Consider the following 19,206-nt stretch of genomic DNA (forward strand, 5'->3'; position numbering starts at 1 on the left):
TACTGTGCATATTACCTTAATGTTCATCAGATATACGAATAAGCAAACTAAATTCCCATTGCTGTAGGAAACATTATAGGAGACAAAGCTCTAGCAAGACAAAAGTTAAGATAAAGTTTTGGAAATGTGAAAAGTAGAAAGGCTAATGGTATCATTGTTTTAAATATTTGACTGCAATGGGATGTCCTGAATCTCAGAAGCATATCTTCTAAACGCAGCACCCTCATTGTAGTAAGTTTATGGCTGGATCTCAAATTCTGTTTTCTGTGGTCATTGCTATGACTATTACTATTGTGTTACACCTACTGGAGTTGTTATTCAGAGGAATTTTAAGATCTAAGTTTATTATGCTATTTCTCATACAAACATGCAAAAATAAAATATAATTGCTACTGATTCCAAGTCTATCCCTAAGCAAAAATCCATGTTTATTGAAAATTATAATGCAAATTTAAGTTATATAGCTCTGAATTGTGCTTCTATAGTAACTGAGCACTTTTTTGTTGTTTTTTAGCTATAACTTTCTCCATAAATTTGAATAATTTCTCTATATTTTACCCATAAATGCCTCCATAAAATGTGACTAATGTTTTGAATGTGATATTATAATGTTAGTACAGAAAGAAACCAAGCATCTCTTCATGAAGAAAATAAGTGTCAGAGTTTCCGTGCAGCCTGTCCTGTTCAGAGTGTGAATGACACCTCTGAGTGCCAACTAATGCATTTCCTCGTTATCTGAAGTCATTCCTGTCTGTCCAAAGTACTTATCATTTTTTACATGAGGCTTTGTTTTCTAATCCTTTCACTGAATCTTTTGTGTCTTTTCCTCCTCCTCTCCTTGAATTCTCACAATGGTTTCACACTCTTGATAGAAGAACTCTAAAGTTGTTTATAGAATTCACTGACACGACAAACCAGTTCAGAGCCTATCTGCCACAGCATTGCCGGACCCCTAAAAGTACTTGCCTTGAATGGAAAAGTATATGTACACATCAGAAATCAGTGCAAGGAATTAACACCAAATGATTTCTAGCATATTTGAGAAGAATCTGTTTCAACAATTTTCTTTATAAAAGTTCAGAGTCCACATTTTTGACTTGGTGAGGTATCTGCCCACTTTTGGAAAACCCAGTAGGTAGATAAGTTGGGTAGATAAGCTGGGTAGATAAGCTGGGTAGATAAGTCCAGTCCAATATATATGAAACTACTAAGTCATAAATTATATCAGAATTCAAAATGGCCATGTTGCCACTTGTATACTCGTGCATTCAAACACAAGTGGTGATTTTCAGGAACAAACAAAATAAATTTCAAATCCTGATATCCATTCAGACTGACCAGATACTTGATTTTGAGTTCAGATAGCATAAGTACTAGTCATTTCAATGCATGACCTACACTGAACATTTCTGTTTCCATTAGCCCATTTTTTCTTTTGTAATCTCTACATCTGATGGTGATAACCCATTTGATCATTTAGGTCAGAAAATATGAATTACCTTCTGCTTCCCTTTCTCCCAAAGGCCCCATTTCCAACACATTACCAAATATCACATTTCTTTAATATGGAACAAATCTATACTCTTTGGGCCACCTCACTGGCATTGACTTAATCTACAATCTTCTATCTCACCAGGACTATTTTATTAGCTTTGTATCTGTTTTCCCTATTTCCAGGTTTGCAATGTCCTACTATATATCACACTTAACAGTCAAATAGATAAATGTAAGATACATGTCTATATCACTCCAATATACACCCTTGATCTAGCCACCTATCCATTTCTTCAGTCACTAAAAACAAATAACAAAAGTAAATAATTAAAAATCTGTAGCTCATCTATGTGCCACACACTGTTTGGACTGCAGGGATTCAAAATGAAAAAAAGAGGCTGCCATGCCCTCAAGATGTCCACACCTCAAGTGTTTCATTGTGAACGGCCCCACGTCAAGCTTCTTACCATAGCATGAAAGATTCTCTATGATCTGCTTCTTTTCTCCCTTGAGGATAACCACTGCAACGCTGGTTTGTTTGTACTTCCAGGAACTCACATTGCCATTTGGCTGCTTTGTTTCAGAATAAATCCTTCCCTCCATCTAAAATGTCCTCACTCTATACTTGACTATGTAATGACTGTTCTTTCTTTATAACACTTACTTACTCTATAAAGCTTTTTTCCTAACCCCATCTTTCACTAACACAGACTTCCTCTATACAAAATACTTTAGACCTATTTTTTAATTGTATTTAGAAAAATATTGTTATTTGTTCTTTCTTAAATCTGCCTTCCTAAATAGGTAGTGAAAAAATAGCATTATTAGGAGAAATCCTGTTTTGTATTGAATCTCCAGAATTTACCAAAGTACCCAGAATATTGCACACAGTTTGAAGGTATAGATAAACTTATTGTTAAACTGAGATATGGTTCTAACTTATTCCATTCTATTTAAGTATATTCAGTTTATCACATACTTATGGAGAGCTTCTGATATGTTCAGAAGTGCACTAATTGATCTTTATATCAGAGGCAGATGGCAATACAAGTAGTCTTTTCTTTCTAATACCTTCTATTATGGCTAGAGAAAAATTTGAGTCTTAATACTTTAGGATTTCGTAGGATTTTAAACTTCTTGGAGACATTCTACTCTATGGAAACATTTTAATTAGGAAAAGTGTTTTGTATATATACTTCAAATATTTTTCATATGTTATTTGTTTTAATCTGGCATCATGACAAGAAATTCCAAAAGCTTAATTAACAAGATAAATATCAATATTCCGTGTTTCCCTGAAAATAAGACCTAGCCGGACCATTGGCTCTAATGCGTCTTTTGAAGCAAAAATTAATATAAAACCCAGTCTTATTTTACTATAAGACTGTGTCTTATAATATAATATATAACATAACATAACATAGCATAACATAACATAACATAACATAACATAACATAACATAACATAACTTAACATAACATAATATAATACCAGGTCATTATAATATAATATAATATAATATAATATAATATAATATAATATAATATAATATAATACTGGGTCTTATATTAATTTTTGCTCCAAAAGACGCATTAGAGCTGCTTGTCCGGCTAGGTCTTATTTTCGGGGAAACACAGTATCAATTTCACATATATTAAAATTGAAGAAGGTAGTAACAGAAATCTTGGGAGGCGTGAGTCATTCAAAACCTATCCACTCATAACAACCTTGGCAGAAATATTACTTTTTTGAACCTCTATGTAAAACTTTGGGGGTTATTCACCTTGATTTTAAGTCTCCTAGGTTTCCAAAGCCTGCATAGTATGTGCCAAGGCTTCAGAGAATCTAAATATCCTCTCAGCTGTTGGTGAGCAGAGCCACCATTTTTCCGGTCTACCATCGCTGGTCTGTACCCTGATTCTTCTTTTTTGTTCCCAGTAGCCAGGAGCCACACATGAAGATGAGGATGGCAGTCTAGGTTCCTCTCCACCAGGGTCATACAGGAGGCTTTTCAGCCTCTTGGGAGACTTTATTTTCACTGGTGTTCACATTCTTGTTTGCATCCTCCATTGGCTCTCCAAAGGCACATAGACCCCCTCTATTATCAAACCTCATGGCACTCTGTATTTCCTTCCAGTATTATTGGACTACTAACACTTCTTTCTTTCAAGGATTGCCTGGATTTCTCCCAGGGCTCTATAGCATCCTGAGAAACGATGACTCCTGTTTGCAGACAATATTATTGCTAACCAGAGAGTTAAAGATCTCTATTTTTCTTAATGTCCAAATTTATTCTACATTTTGTGACAGCCAAATTAGATTTTTGCCCCAATAGCAGAGCTCCTCTTGGGAACAGCATAGTGTCTAGTGGATTTTAAATGTCAACGGAAAGTTCATCGGAATACTCTCAGACGTGTTTCTCCAAGCACTGAATTTGGACAGAGGGTAAAGTCAGTGTCAAATATCTGTTTTTCACAGACTTTATTCCAACTGGGACAGGAATATAGAATGTGGAGAGAGAAAGAGCAGACCAGAGGGCAAAGGATGTTTAGAGCATTTTACTTCAGCACTTGGCAGTATGAATTCAAGGCTGTGTGCCCCCTAAGTTCCCCTCAGCTGCACATTAATAACGAATTGAGAAGTGTGCTGAATTTCAGGACAAATCTTTATTCGGCTCACTAAAAATGGGGCTGCAAGTCAAGTGAAAATAAAAGATGCCTGTCTAGAATCCGAGAACTTTCTATATATCCAAGACAATCAAACATCCTGAACATACAGTACCGCAAACAAATATTCTTACTGTCTTTGAAATAAACAAAAGTTTCTCTAAGAAACAGCATTAAAATAACTTCCATCAGTAATCTGGGCCTGAAGAAAAGGTGGTGGGGGGAGGGGTGGCTCCTGTCTTTCAAATAACCCAGATAGATGGTAAATGTAAAACAAAATGAAACTAAAATTACCCTTACATTGCCTGAATTATAGTCTGACCGGAGATGTTGGGTAAAACACATTCCTGCTTCAGGGCATACTGTAACCATCAACACAATCATCACAGAAATATTTCCTGGGTCTCTCTCTGCCTTGTCAGCTATAAGTAAGATGATCATGTATCCCAGTTTAGCCAGAATAATGCCAGTTAATACCAGTTGGACTGGCATAGCAGACCCCCTTTCTCTTTCAAAATTGTCGCAGTTTGGACAATAATGCTATGATTACTCTATTTATGATATACATGATACATATGCATATATATATGTATGTATGTATGTATGTATGTATGTATGTATGTATATATATCTAGACTTATTTACTATTTTCAAACAGAGGGTTTTGGCCGATGTCCTTTTATTTGCATCGGCATGTCAACGTTCAACTTTATGGGCAAGTGGAGGATGACTCCAAGATTAAAGGAAAGGAGTATCAGATTTTTCTAATATATAGTGATCACAATACCTAGGACTTTCTGAGCTTTTTAAATAAGCAATAGCGCACCTACTCATTCATTATTCAACACACTTATTGTATTTTTCACTAGGAGATGATATGGAGGGGCCTGAAGGTACAAAGATTTAGGCACAGAGCCTCCCCTGGAGTCACTTATTCTGGTGGGGGAGGCTGATAAGGAAGTAAGCAAATACCTCGAGTGCCATCACTGCCATTACAGCCTGCACAAGGTGTTGCAATGGGAACACAGGGAGAAGGCACCTATTCTAATATGAGGAGAAGGTAAGGGATACAGGGACAGGCTTCCCAAGGGAAGCAAACCTGAGAGGAAAAGATAAGAACTAGCTAGGCACATAAAAAAACATTGGAGAGGGAAAGACATTCCAAGCAAAAGCATTAGCCCATCAAATGTGTCGTGCGGGAGACCCTGCTCGCTGCGCCATTTGTCACGCGGGGTGTCATGCGGGGTCCCTGTTCCCGCTCCACTCACAAGAACGCAGGATATGTTGAGGCTGAAAAGGAACACCCACAGAGCCATAGATAGGGGAGTCATACCACTATATTCTCGCTGGCGCTGGGTTGAAGAAACAGGAAACAGGAGCCACACAATTCTCAACCCTCACTGCGCCGCTTGCAGGCTCAGCCACCATCTTCTTGCTAGCCCCCATTTCTCTGCTAGCGTAGCCACGGCAGTTATATTAGTGGCCAGTGGCTCACTGGTTACAGCTGACGGCCAACTAGCCACAACTGATGGCCGTCCAATCATAGTTGATGGCCATTTACTACCTGAGCCACCAGCTTTCTATTTGAGGCCAAGAGCCTGAAAACTGCTTTTTGGGGTTCTGTCCCCACAAAATGCCATAGAGATGAGTAGGTGCTACCAGAGGAGGGGATGTTGAATGGTCAGAAATAGAGAAGGAGAGGTAAGCAAAGTACCTGTCATGAACCTGAATTAATGAGGGTCCCCTGGTAGCAAACAATAGCAAATGACCCTCTTACTTATGCAAAAACAACAGCAAACAACAAAGCTAATTGTCACCATCTGCTATGTCTCTGTGGGGACAGAGCCAGGAGTGCAGTTTCCAGGCTCTTGGCCTCACGTGGAAAGGTGCTGGCTCAGGTAGTAAATGGCTATCAACTGTGATTGGATGGCCATCAGCTGTGGCTAGTTGGCCGTCAGCTGTAACCAGTGAGCCATTGGCCACTAATATAACTGCCATGGCTACACTAGCAGAAAAAATGGGGGCTAGCAAGAAGATGGTGGCTGAGCCTGCCAATGGTGCGGGTTGCAAACGGTGTGGCCCCTGCCTCCTGTTTCTCCAACCCAGCCGCCAGTGAGAATATAGTGGTATGACTCCCCTATCTATGGCTTCGTGTTCCTTTTTGGCCTCACCATGTCCTGCATTCTTATGTGGGGAGTGGGAGCAGAGACACCACAGGCCACCCCAAGTGACAAATGGCGCAGCGAGCAAACACCCCCCCTCCCCCCGCACGACAGTCTCTCAGAATCAAAGTAAAATCTGAGGACCGAATCCTCAGAAAAAATTTAAGATAAGGTGAAAGGATTTCATCAGAGGCAATAGGTAACCAGAACTAAAGAACAGTCTGGGAGGCTGGATTCAGTCCTTTTAACACTTTTCTATTCATTGTTCTCAAAATTTAAATTCCCAGAAGGAGTGAGTTATGTCCCCAATCTGGTCGCTGACTCCAAGATGGCTGCATGCATTGTGGGAGGAACAATCACAAAAGTAAAATCGAGCAAGTGGGGATTCATGTTGGTCAGATGAGAACTACAGGTGTTCTTTGGACGTACATCAGAAAATTTGTTTTAATATCCTACAGGATTTGCATCTCAACCAGACGACCTACAATGCAGAAGGGGTAAATTGCAGAGGAAAATCAAAACCCTGTTACCCAGCAAGGGAAGAATGATGTCAGTCTTACGAAAACAGCAGAGCACCTCCTTTGTGGATACACTACAAAGTTTGGCTTTCTGTTCCACAGGATCGGGGACATAAAGGGGACACAGGGCAACTGTGTGTTTTAGAAAAATCTCAGTGATGACAGAGTACAAATAGTTTGTAAGCCATCAAGAGTCAAGTGAGGACAAACCAAAGTATGAATAGTTAGAACTGAAGATTCCCAAAAATATAGGTAAGAAGTATATGAAAATGTATTCTCATAGGTGAGATTCCATTTCCTCATATGTAGAAGTTATCTTTAAGATAATGAATTTCTTGTGATAAGATATAAGGAGATACTTGTATATAGACTGATATAGATATAGATAATATGTACAATATATATTGCCCTACATGTATGATATATATATGTATATAAATATATATCCCATATATTACACACACACACACACACACACACACACACACACACTCTGTTTCAATGTTATGAGCCTGAGTCATCTGACATCATAAACAACTTTTCAAGTTTTATGTTTTGATTAATAAAAATGGAAGACAAATGACACAGCAGCCAATGTGATAAAATTGTTTCTGCTTGTTTCCTTGTGTTGTCTCTTTTTAGTCACCAGTGATAACTGGTCCAGACTGCTCTAATTTTAGTCCTTACTACATATACATATTAAAGGTTTTTAATTTTTAGTCTGCAATTTCTTAAAGTTTGATTATAAACACTTCCTAATTTTCTTGCTAAAGGCTACTTTCCTTCTCTGCACCACAAAACGTCTTTGTGTACAATGTCTGCCACTGCTTACTTTTGATATAAGATTATAAAGACAATTTTATTTTTCCTTGTTACCAGTAGGATACTGCACCCCATCCCATATTCTAGAATTAGATCTACTTATGTTGGGTGAAGATTTTAGAAACTTCCTTTAATATCAAGTGAATGAACAATAAGTATTTAATAATTTAATAAGCTTCTTTGGAAGCTGGGAGGCTGGAGTGTCAGAAAATGGTAGGTAGAAAATAGTACTGTAAATTTGAGTTGAATTGCTCTATAAAAAAAAGGAGGGGATAAACAGTGGCTGAAAATTTGATGGAAAGTGGAGAGATAGAAAGGCTGAGTTAGTTATTAGAAACCATTGAGATAACTTTTGGAAAGAAGCCTGATTTTGAGAGAGAGAAGGAGGGAGGCAGGGAGGGAGGGAGGGGGAGAGAGAGAGAGAGAGAGAGAGAGAGAGAGAGAGAGAGAGAGAGAGAGAGAGAGAGAGGAAGTTTAGAAATGAAATTTTATGAGCTGTTCGTGCCAACTACCTGTTTTCCCTATGCTGTACTCCAGTGAAAAACTTGTTCTCACTCACCACCAGCTGGTGCACAAGTTTGCATGTTGGGGTAATCCAAATACATCAGGGATGTGCTTCAGACTTGGAAGAGGGCAAAAATAGAGGCTGCCCTTAGGTGGACAGTCATATCTGGGCTGCTTATTAAGACCACAACTAAGACGCAGCATTTTGCTTTCGATCACCATCCGGGAGACATCTCTCAAGATGACTGTTAAACTCTCAGATGGGACTCTGGATCGAACAATTACCCTCGGCATTTGATTTCAATGTCATAAGAGCGCTCTAGACATGTCCCTGACTTGGCATCTTGCTGCTGTGGAGGTCAGGGGAATGTACTGTTAATGATACGATGTTTTGTAGACCATTCTGCGAGGTAACTTGGGAGGATCCAAAAACCTTCCACAAAGTCATAGGCTTGAAATTGGTCTTGAACTCTTGCTTTGAAAGACTCAAAATTTCTGAAGATTTTGAGCATTCCCCTCAAGAGGGAGTTATGCTTTGGTTGATTCTAGGACCTATGTTTTCTTCATCTGCTAAAATAGAATTGTGTGTGGCTAGCTCTTAAGATTGTGGAACCAATGATTGAAGCTATGTGCTATAACAAAAAAGTGAAAAAAGAAATGTGCCAGAGATTAGAGAGACTAAGTTGTGGAACACACATGCCACCGCATGAGATAGGTGGCAGGCCTCAGAGGGAGAAGCAATGACATTTGGGACATTTATTTTCGGGGTCACCATTAGGATTATCTAGGTTCTCAAATTCACAAATGTGTCTGTCACGATGGCTGACAGCACTTGAATGTATTTTCAGTAATGAGAACAGTGCAGAGACTTGTATGTCAAGTTTCTTACCAGACATCAGCATCAAGGAGAAGAAACTTGCACATATATGTTAAGTCGGGAGAGATTTCTTACAGGACACACTGTGATAAGGTGAAGTGGGAAGGATATGGAAAATGAGGGCCGGCTGCACAAGCTTCTTTGACACTGATGCATAACAAAGTTTCTCAAGAAACCTATATTTTTCCACCGACAGAAGTGAGCTTTCAGATTCTTAGTATTAGAAGAGCTATTTTGGAGGTTCAAAAGTGGAAGGCAGCACTGGCTGTTCTCACACAGCAAAATTGAACAGAAAAGTTTTGACCTCATGTTTTATTTCATTTCGAGAGCTGCTGAGGTTGCCTTCCTGACAAGTAAGGTCCCATCGACTCACAGCAGTCATTTTCCCCATCTCTGAATAGAAGGCTAGCAAGCTTGGGGTCATTCAATGTCAGAGATCATTAATTCACTTGTAGTGTGAATAATTTTGCCCCCAATAATATCTGGAAGCTACACATACCCCTAAACCCACGAAAGGCCTGAGAAGTATATGAGACATTCAGAGCAAAATATATCAAAGGAACCCTCAATATCCGCATTTGTTTTTGCAACACTGAGAAGAGCATGTTATAAAATATTTCACTGTTGATGTGATCTTTACTCTGATAGCACAGTGAGGAAATAACTAAGAGTAGAGGTGTTGTGTTCTGAGGTGTCTTGGCTACGTGAATAAGAGGGGTGGGGGCAGGGAACAGTAGATAAATTCCTCCCCCACCCCCCAAAGGTCAATAACCCTAAGTGCAGTGCACGCTGGTGGCAACATATCTTTTCAGGATCAGGGGTATGTGAGTGACTGAATTTCTTATTTGGAGGAGCTCTGGAAGAAAACTAGGCTATGAATTCCTTCAGTTCACCCAGACACTTTTGCATTCTAATTTTGCAGATACTGGCCATAAAGTGTTATTTATTCTTAAAGTTTCAAGAAAAGTCTTTTGACTATATTGAAAGCAATCCATGAATACAGACTATCTTTCCATTTCTTTATGTCTTCTTCATTTTTTTTAAAATAATGTCTTATAGTTCTCAGTGTATAGGCCCTATGCATCCTTTGCTAAGTTTACTCCTAAATATTACCTAAAGCAAGATACAGATTTAATGCATTCCCCATCTAAATCCCAATGGCATTTTTTTAAAAAGATATAGAACAACAACAAAAACAAACAAACAAAAAAAAAACAAAACCTTCAGATTTGTATGAAATCACAAAAGACCCCAAATAGCCAAAACAATCCTGAGAAAAAAGAACAAGGCTGGAGGTATCACACTCCCTGACTTCAAAGCAACAATAATCAAAACAGCATCGTATTGGCAGAAAAACAGACACACAGACCAATGGAGAAGGAATTGAGCACCCAGAAATAAATAAAAAGATTAAAAAAAAAAAAATATATATATATATATATATATATATATATATATATATATATATATGTATGTATATATGTATATGTGTGTATATATACACATATATATGTATATATATACATATATACATATATATGTGTGTGTGTGTGTATATATATATATATGCACACATATATATGTTTTTTCTCCATTGTACCATTGTATGCCTTTGGCTCCTTTGTTAAAAACCATATATATATATATATATATATATATATATATATACACACACACACACACACACACACACACATACATATATGAGCCAAAAGCATACAATGGAGAAAAGAAATCCTTTTCAGTAAATGGTGCTGTAAAAATTGGAAAGCTCATGTGCAAAAGAATGAAACTAGACTGCTATCTGTCACCATATACCAAAATTAACTCAAAATGGATAAAAGACCAAAACATAAAACCTGAAACAATACATTGTAGATAAGAAAGCATAGGTACTAAACTTATGGGACCTTGGGTTCAAAGAGGATTTTATGAATTTGACCTCAAAGGCAAGGGAAGTAAAAGCTAAAATAAATGAATGGGACTATATCAAACCAAAAAAGCTTCTGCACAGCAAAAGAAACCCTCAACAAAATAAAGAATAAACCAACCAAATGGGAGAAGATATTTGTAAACAACACCTATGATAAGGGGCTAATATCCAAAATATATAAAGAGCTCATACAACTCAACAACCCAAAAAACAAACAATCCAATTAAAAAATGGGCAGAGGACCTGAACGACACTTCTCCCAAGAAGACATACAAACGGCCAACAGAGATATGAAAATATGCTCAACTTCTCTAGCTGTTATGGAAATACAAATCCAACCACAATGAGATACCACCTCATACCTGTTAGAATGGCTATTATCAACAAGACAAGTAATAACAAGTGTTGGAGAGGCTGTGGAGAAAAGGAACCCTCATACACTGCTGGTGGGAATGTAAACTGGTGCAGCCACTACGGAAAATAATATGGAATTTCCTTAAAAGATACGAAGAGGATTATCATATGACCCAGTAATCCCTCTCCTGGGTATCTACCCCAAAAAATCTGAAAACATTTATCTGTAGCCCTATGCACCCCTATGTTCATCATAGCATTATTCCTGGTGGCCAAGGCATGGAAACAACAAAAGTGTCCTTCCATAGATGATTGGATAAAGAAGATGTGGTGCATATATACAATGGAATATTACTTGACCATAAGAAAAGATGAAATACTGCCATTTGTAACAACATGGATGGATCTTGAAATTATTGTGGTAAGTGAAATAAGCCAGACAGAAAAAGTCAAGAACCATATGATTTCACTCATATGTGGGATATAAAACTGGAAGCAACAAACAAAAGAGAAACAAACAAACAAACAAAAACTCACAGACACAGACAACAGTTTCATGGTTACGAGAGGGTAAAAGGAGAGGGATTTGGTAGAAGAGTTTGGAAAAGGGGGTCAAATATTTGGTGATGGAAGGAGAATTGACTCTGGGTGGTGAACACACAGTGCAATATATAGATGATGTATTACAGAATTGTACACTTGGGACGTATATAATTTTGTTAACCAATGTAACTGCAATAAATTTAATTAAAAAAATAGAACACCCCCCCCAAAAAAAAAGAAAGAAAAGCCTTGAAGATTTAAAAGACACAGAAGAGCTCCCACCTGGCTAGGATGAGTGGAGAAGGTGCCCCAAAAGAGAGAGCAAGGATTTACTCCGTAATTAAATAAGTGAAGTGAGCTAAGTAATGAGGTCTCCAATGGGTAGCTCAATGATGCCTTAAGCCGCAACTCATGAACTGAGGAGCAAGTGGTGACATACAAGAGATAGAAAGTCTGGACAAGGGCATAAGTAATTGTTTTAAGTCTTCTCATTAGCATCATCTCAGAGAGAATGTGTTAGATTTTGCAAGAGCTAAAAATGTTTGCTCACTGAAAGTTGGGACAATATGGTTCAAATTCCCACTTTTCTTCTTGGTATACAATAATATCTACCTCTGCCTCCCTCTAGTAGTGGACACTGTGGCTCAAGCCCAGAACTCTCTTTGAGGACAAAAGTACCCATTCCCCCAGATCCTGGGAGTGTTAACAGCTCACAGATCTCAGCTGAGTGTCCCCACCTGAGATCTACTGTTGACTGAAGAAAGCCCCCTCATCCAAATTCAACCACCATTATGGGGCAGCTGAATCCCATGACCGTTCTATGTGAGAGACGTCAAAGCTCAGCTCCTTTACAGGAATCCTCACATAACTGTGCTGGGTCCTGAGATCTTTCTGAAATAGAGTGAAGACTTTGTGACGACTGCAGCTGAGTCTCCCTCCTACCTCTCTCTCCTCCTGCTTCTTTCACTCTCCTACAAATGTTGATCCCAAAAACATTCTCCAGCAAACCTCCTACACAAAAAATTCTATTTTTTGGAGTCTTCTTCCTGGGGAAGCCAAACTGCAGCATGGAGATCAAAGAAGTGGGGACTGAAGGACCTCTGTGTCTGCTGGTGAGTATATTTTAAAGATGTGAAGGGAGACCTAAATTACTCTGAAGAGACAGGAAAAGGATATTAGAGGCTGTGTGGAAATTATTTAAGAAGGCTATTATTTGAGAAGAAAGGCTTAAATGAAATGTCTAATTTAAATTTTGAAGGGGATCTCTCCTTAATCTGTCTTAGGTGATTTTCACTAAAAACCCTCTTGCTAATTTGGCCCTTGTTGAGTAGATTCTATTTCGTAGAAATTTCCAAACCTGAGAGCTGCTTCAGGGTTAATACACGGCCCAAAGAGAAGCTCCGTGTGGGGATGCAGCCAAATCCTGGTAGCACAGAGAAATGCTCCATTTTTCTCTACTCTAAGTATCTATCCATGGTATATAAGGGGTGGGGTCTCGAGGCATTCATAAGTGGAAGGAATATTTATGTGTACTTCATTTGGCTGGAAATATAATTTCTCTATTTGGATATGAATTGAAAATTAACCCATCCCCTCTTGTCGTTCCTAACCGGACCACTAAGCAAAATCATTAAAATGCTACGTCTTTGGAAATATCGTAGAACAGAGAACACAGGGCATATATTACTTTTGTTGAAATGCAGAGAACTTCTTTCCAACTATGTAATCCCTGTTTGTTGACTGTCAGTTCTGCAATCAAATTTTATAATTTTTTTGTACCTCTGGAGCTGAAGTCTGCAAGCTACATTTCCAGGACTCTTTTGTCATCCTTCAAGTTTCCCCAGTGGGCAACTGATGGAAGTTTGGAAGTACAGCAGGAGAGAGGAAGCCAGTTATTTTCTGTTTGGCAATATCTTCCTTCCTCAGTGGCCTTTCCAGCATCTTCTAACACCTTTATAATCAATACCCTGAGTTAAACCCTTCTCTGCTTGAAATATCTAGAGTGGTTTCTTTTCTTTTTTTTTTTTTTTTTTTTTGACTGGATACTAAATATTCAGAGATGGTAGAAGAGCAATTATTTATGAGGCGAACTCTGTCTTTCAACAAGACATTTTGGTCTATTAATGGACCTTGACTTTTTATGACATTATTGAAGTTTCCAATTTATTGACCTCAAAGAAGTCTCTTAACTTTTCTGAGCTGTTGTTTTCTTAGGTGGAAAATGCAGGGCTTGAACTTCACAAAATCTAAGGTGATTTTTAACTATAATTTTATGAATCTAAAGAAAGCAAAACTATCAGATTATCACTAATCCTTACAATTTTCCGTGTTTAAAGATCAGGCTCAAGAAGCAATAGTGGAAAAGTCAAATGGTGATGGACTTTGAGGATAATTATTTGAAGAATGTTTGATAGTTTTAACACATGTGTCAGCAAACAATATATCACACCATGAGCAGTAGGAAGTCCAGAATTGTACTATATTTTATAGTATCATAAAATACTTTACAAATTTAATCATAAGGATTGCTACTTGTTTGTCACAATAAAATGCATGCTATACACATTTTCCTTAAAGTCTAAAGCTAACAGAATATAGTACTGACAGTATATTCTAAGACATTTTGAAGAGGCAGCTAATCTTGTAATAAATAGAAAATGAATCATTTATCATAGTAACTGATGTAACTGATAATCAAGACATGCATAGATGTCTTTTCATAGAAAATAGTCTGCTATGTAAATGTTAAGAACTTGGATATTAATATCTCAAAAAATTACTATGGCCGTCATTTAAAGACATCAGAAAATGTAGCTTAAATCTGCAATCTGTTTGGCATGGGTATGTTTTAGAGCCATAGAAGCTGTTGGGATCATGCTCAAGTCATATATCTAGTGAGAAATATTTCTTAGCTTCATAAATATGAGGCTTCACCCTCATCAGCTATCTTTTGTCCAAACTGTAATCATGCAAAATTACTGGTAGTGAGAGCTTTTATCACTGGCATTCACAGAGTAATTTATAATGTTGGAAAGGCCTTTGCCATTTTCCTAATTGACACTCCAAGTCAGAATTGCATTTGGATCTATCATCGTCACTTGGTTGTCACACAAAGTCCAACATAAGCTGTGCATGTTAAATACCATTGCTCGGCATGCTTCTCCTGCTTCAGCAAAGCAGGAAGCACATGTTTGGATGGGCCACATGTCATGACGACAGCTTTAACCCTTCTAATTTGTGTTCAGAATATGAGTGAATTATCTTGGAACTATCACAACATTCTTACACTGAAACAGCAGTGTCACTGTGAAATAAATTGCTCTTCTGTTTATTTTAGAAGTTAGCCATTAATCTACGCTAATTTTTTAAAACCATATGCTATGAATTTTGAAATTAAGACTGTTTATAAAATATAAGATTTATAATAGCTGTTGCCTCAAATAGTATGCACTACTGAACAACCTCTAGGAAATACAGATATGAGGTTATTCTAAAATAATATGCACAGTTCAATTGTCACATATAATAGAATCTAAAATAATGCAAATTGCATTAGAATACGTGCACACGCATAAAACATGCTAAGTATGGAAGTATGGTATTTAGCATGATAATTTTCCATATTTATCTTCCCATTAATTATAGATTCTAAAATCTGATTTTATATAAACTATAATGAAATATCCTGTTATCTCATAATCTTGCAGGCAATATAAAGGGATATATTTATATCTCTGTGTATTAATGATCTATTATACCTATATATACCCTGAACTTAACAGCTTACCACACAATTTACAGCTTCCATGGATCCTTTACTCAAGGGTATTTCACAGGCCACAACTGAAGTGTTTCTGGGCTACAATCATCTTAAGTTTTAACTCGAGAAAAAGTCCACATTCACACAGTGTTGGCAAGATACAGTTCCTAAGGGATGTTGGACTGAGAGCCTCCATTCCTTGCAGTTTCAGGAACACAGGATACTCTCAGTTCCTTGCCACATGAGGTCCTACTAAATGGCAGCTGACTACATCCAAGCCTTCAAGCCAAGAAGACAATAAAGAGATGTAGCTAGCCATAGACAGAAGCCACAGACAGAATCGTGTAATATAGTCATGGGAATAACCACTCAATATTGCTGTGTTCTATTGGTTATAAGTAGTTCCTCGAGGCGACAGATGGGATACCCCAAGGCCACAAAGACCAAAAGGTGGAGGCTACGAGGGGCATCTTCGAGGGTGCCTACCACACTCACATATGAAATCAGACTCAATGTAACCACATAAAATCTGTAATTTTTAACAATACCCTCTTCCCCCTCTGAAAGTGAATCTCAGATGCATGTGTCCAAATATTGAGCTTCCCCGGAGGAATATTTCTCTACCCCCTTATTTCAGAACTAAACGCAAAAGGGCAGTGCAAGAAGTTATTCCTTCTCAATTAGAAATGAAGCATATTTAAAGGAAAACTTTTTTATCACATTAAAAATAAAATAAACCCCAGAAGTAACCAAACATGTTATATAAGAAACGAGTAATATAATTTTACAGCACACATTTTGTTTTGTTTTTTCTTGTTCCATATAGTGGATAATGGAAAACTGAACCCTAGTCCCCAAAATCCATGATTCAATTTCTGATAATAAAATTATGTATTTAAAGAGGCATGTACACTTTTTAAGTCAATAGAACATCAATTACTATACTTCACTAGGAAACAGATTACACATTTCAATCTCTTTAGTTTTATATAAACAGTTGATCAGAAATGGATCTAATATAATGAGTTGTAAACAATGAATAAAACATTGAAGACAGTGTGTGCAAAATGCATTTAGATAATTATCTATTGGAATAGAAAGCTTCCCAATGTGCAATGTAACTGATAAAACCTGCTCAGTGTTAAGAAAAGAACATGAGGCCTACAAAATTGAGTAGTAGGTAATGAATCTGTTGTTGTTATTGTTTCTTAGCATTTATGTGTTAAAGTCACAATTATTTGAAGAAATTTTATAATATGTGACCTGTGTATTTCCTCTCAGAGGCCACAATCTACATTGACCTTGCCATCCCAGGGACAAGAAGAGCCTATGGAGAAAGGAGAAGGGAGCAAAAGAGCAAGAAAGAAAAAGCAAAGGGGTCAGTGAGGGTGGTCTCAGTTCTCACTTTCCTCCCACTGCATTTGTAAAGCCCTCACTTTGCTCTGTTCTTAGCCAAATGTACTCTGGAAGTTTGCAAATTAGCAGACTCATTTGTTAAGCAATTGTTTTCTTCAACACAAGCTAAAGCATATTGTTTGTTAACGTGTAAAAATATGCTGTTTCCTATTATAAAATTTATTTCTGTAATATGAGAAAGATGTAAAATACCTTTGTGTTTATTTATGATGTAAATGGAATTTGTTTTTTGCCTAAAATCTAAACAAAGGATTTTGCTGTTTGACTTTCAGTCTCTGTTTATTCCCTTTGAAGATTTAACATCAACTTTCCCCCAGTATTTTAACTTATAACTTGAAATTTTATTATATATATACATTTTGTTGTTTTGAATTTTTGTTGTTAATGTCAGGCTCCAGGGAAAAGAGGCTTCTTTGCCATGCTGTTCTGCTGCCTCTTCCATTTTGAGGAGAGGGATTGCTCCTTATCTGTCAGGTTCAAGGACATAAAGTAGGGCTCAGAACCCATTGGATGATGGTCAGTATTTGACCTCTGTATTTCCAAGGGTCTGGAGACATAAACAAGGCTGGGAACTACTGCTCCTTCAAAAAAAAAAAAACAGTCATCTCACTGTTTTTGTGTCACTTACCCCTCCCGCTGCTCATTGTCTCTCCCATGGAGCTGGGGCTGTCAGGTGGACAGCTGACCACACTTCCCCTCTGGAGACACCCAGGCAACAATGACAGGGCAAGGGGCTCAGGACACGGAGGAGTTCTGTCTGCTCTCCTGAGTCTCTTGTGCTCTGACTTGAATTTTCTGTGTAGATTCTCATTGTCTTTGTTCCCTACTAGAGCACAAGATCCATGATTATAGTTTGTGAGCCTAGAGAACTAGCTAACATCCATCAGTTCATTCAACCTGCTTTTGTTCTAGGCCCTTGCTTGTTTCCAACATACACAAGAAAGAGTTCTCCATGTGGTCCAATCAACCTCACCACATAGCTGTGCAGCCACACAGTACTTCATGGGAAGAATTCTCTGAACCCCAGAGACAGGTGCTTTCTAAAGAACAGGATTATCTATGTAATTTTACTAACAATTGTCACCTCAATAAATTTAATTAAAAAAAAAAAAAAAAAAAAGAACAGGATTATAGGATCCTAATAGCTCTCTGTCCTTTTCTCTCTCCCTCTGTCCCATTTATAAATGGATGACATATTTATGTAAACATGTATGTTATAAATATATGACTTATTTTCACAAATATATATTTTATAAATATAATTTATACATTTAAATGTATCTATTAGGTTGGTTCAAAAGTAATTGCAATTTAAAAGGTTGAAAATTGCAAGAACCACAATTACCTTTGCACCAACCTAATATTTTTGTATATATAATATGTACATGCATGCACATATGATACATACATATGTAATATGTATATATATAAATAATACAGTAGTTATAGATATAAATTATATAGAGATATAGTCCTTTTAAACAAATCTTACAAAACTGCTCAAAAAATCTAAGACTTGAATAATAAACAGAAATTATCTATATTAGGAGACATCACAATACTTGAACATCCACTGATGACCTACAGGCAAAATGTCATGACTATTTAATAAATGAAAAAGTGACCAACAACAAAAAAGATTTCAAAATCACAATGGCTACTGTATATCTGCCGTACGAAGTGGACTGCGAAGAAGATCATGGCCCTTGAGAACAGGACAAAAGGCTCTGAGGGTTACCAAACCTCCTACTGAAACTAGTGGTGAAAAAAGCTCTACTGAACACATCTGACACTACTGCTGTCACTTCCGGTGCCTATCAGAAAACTTTTCCTGATGCTCTGTCAGAAGAAATCGGAAATTCACTGACTTTGAGCTTTCCTTTTGAATCATATTATATGTTTGATATTTTTTTCATTTAGTATTAATCTTAGTAAACTCTTATAGATTAAGAACATCCTCTACCTGTCATTTCTTCCTCATAAATAGTGCACAGAGATCCACATACTTGTTGCTTAATAAGTGATTTTCTTTGAAAGACTACCATTATTTTTCACACTTGTACAAATGAACAGATTCATTTGTTCAACTTACCGAGTGCCCTCTCTGTGCCATCTATCTGGGATATATGACTGAATTAAATGGACAGGGATTCCTG

The 19,206-nt window shown here is 37.3% G+C and overlaps 2 long non-coding RNA genes across 2 annotated transcripts in view; one reads left to right on the forward strand and one right to left on the reverse strand.

Moving 5' to 3' along the window:
• The window catches only part of LOC141572833 (uncharacterized), a 380,091-nt gene that overhangs the window by 74,882 nt on the left and 286,003 nt on the right, over positions 1-19,206 (reverse strand). The gene's annotated exons all lie outside the window — the stretch shown is intronic.
• On the forward strand, positions 12,795-17,315 carry LOC141572832 (uncharacterized). The gene is made up of 2 exons (XR_012498325.1): positions 12,795-12,986; positions 16,916-17,315. It is a non-coding gene; the product is annotated as an uncharacterized LOC141572832 (long non-coding RNA).

The sequence above is a fragment of the Rhinolophus sinicus genome, linkage group LG07, assembly GCF_036562045.2.
Source record: "Rhinolophus sinicus isolate RSC01 linkage group LG07, ASM3656204v1, whole genome shotgun sequence".
NCBI classification, from domain to species: Eukaryota; Metazoa; Chordata; class Mammalia; order Chiroptera; family Rhinolophidae; genus Rhinolophus; species Rhinolophus sinicus.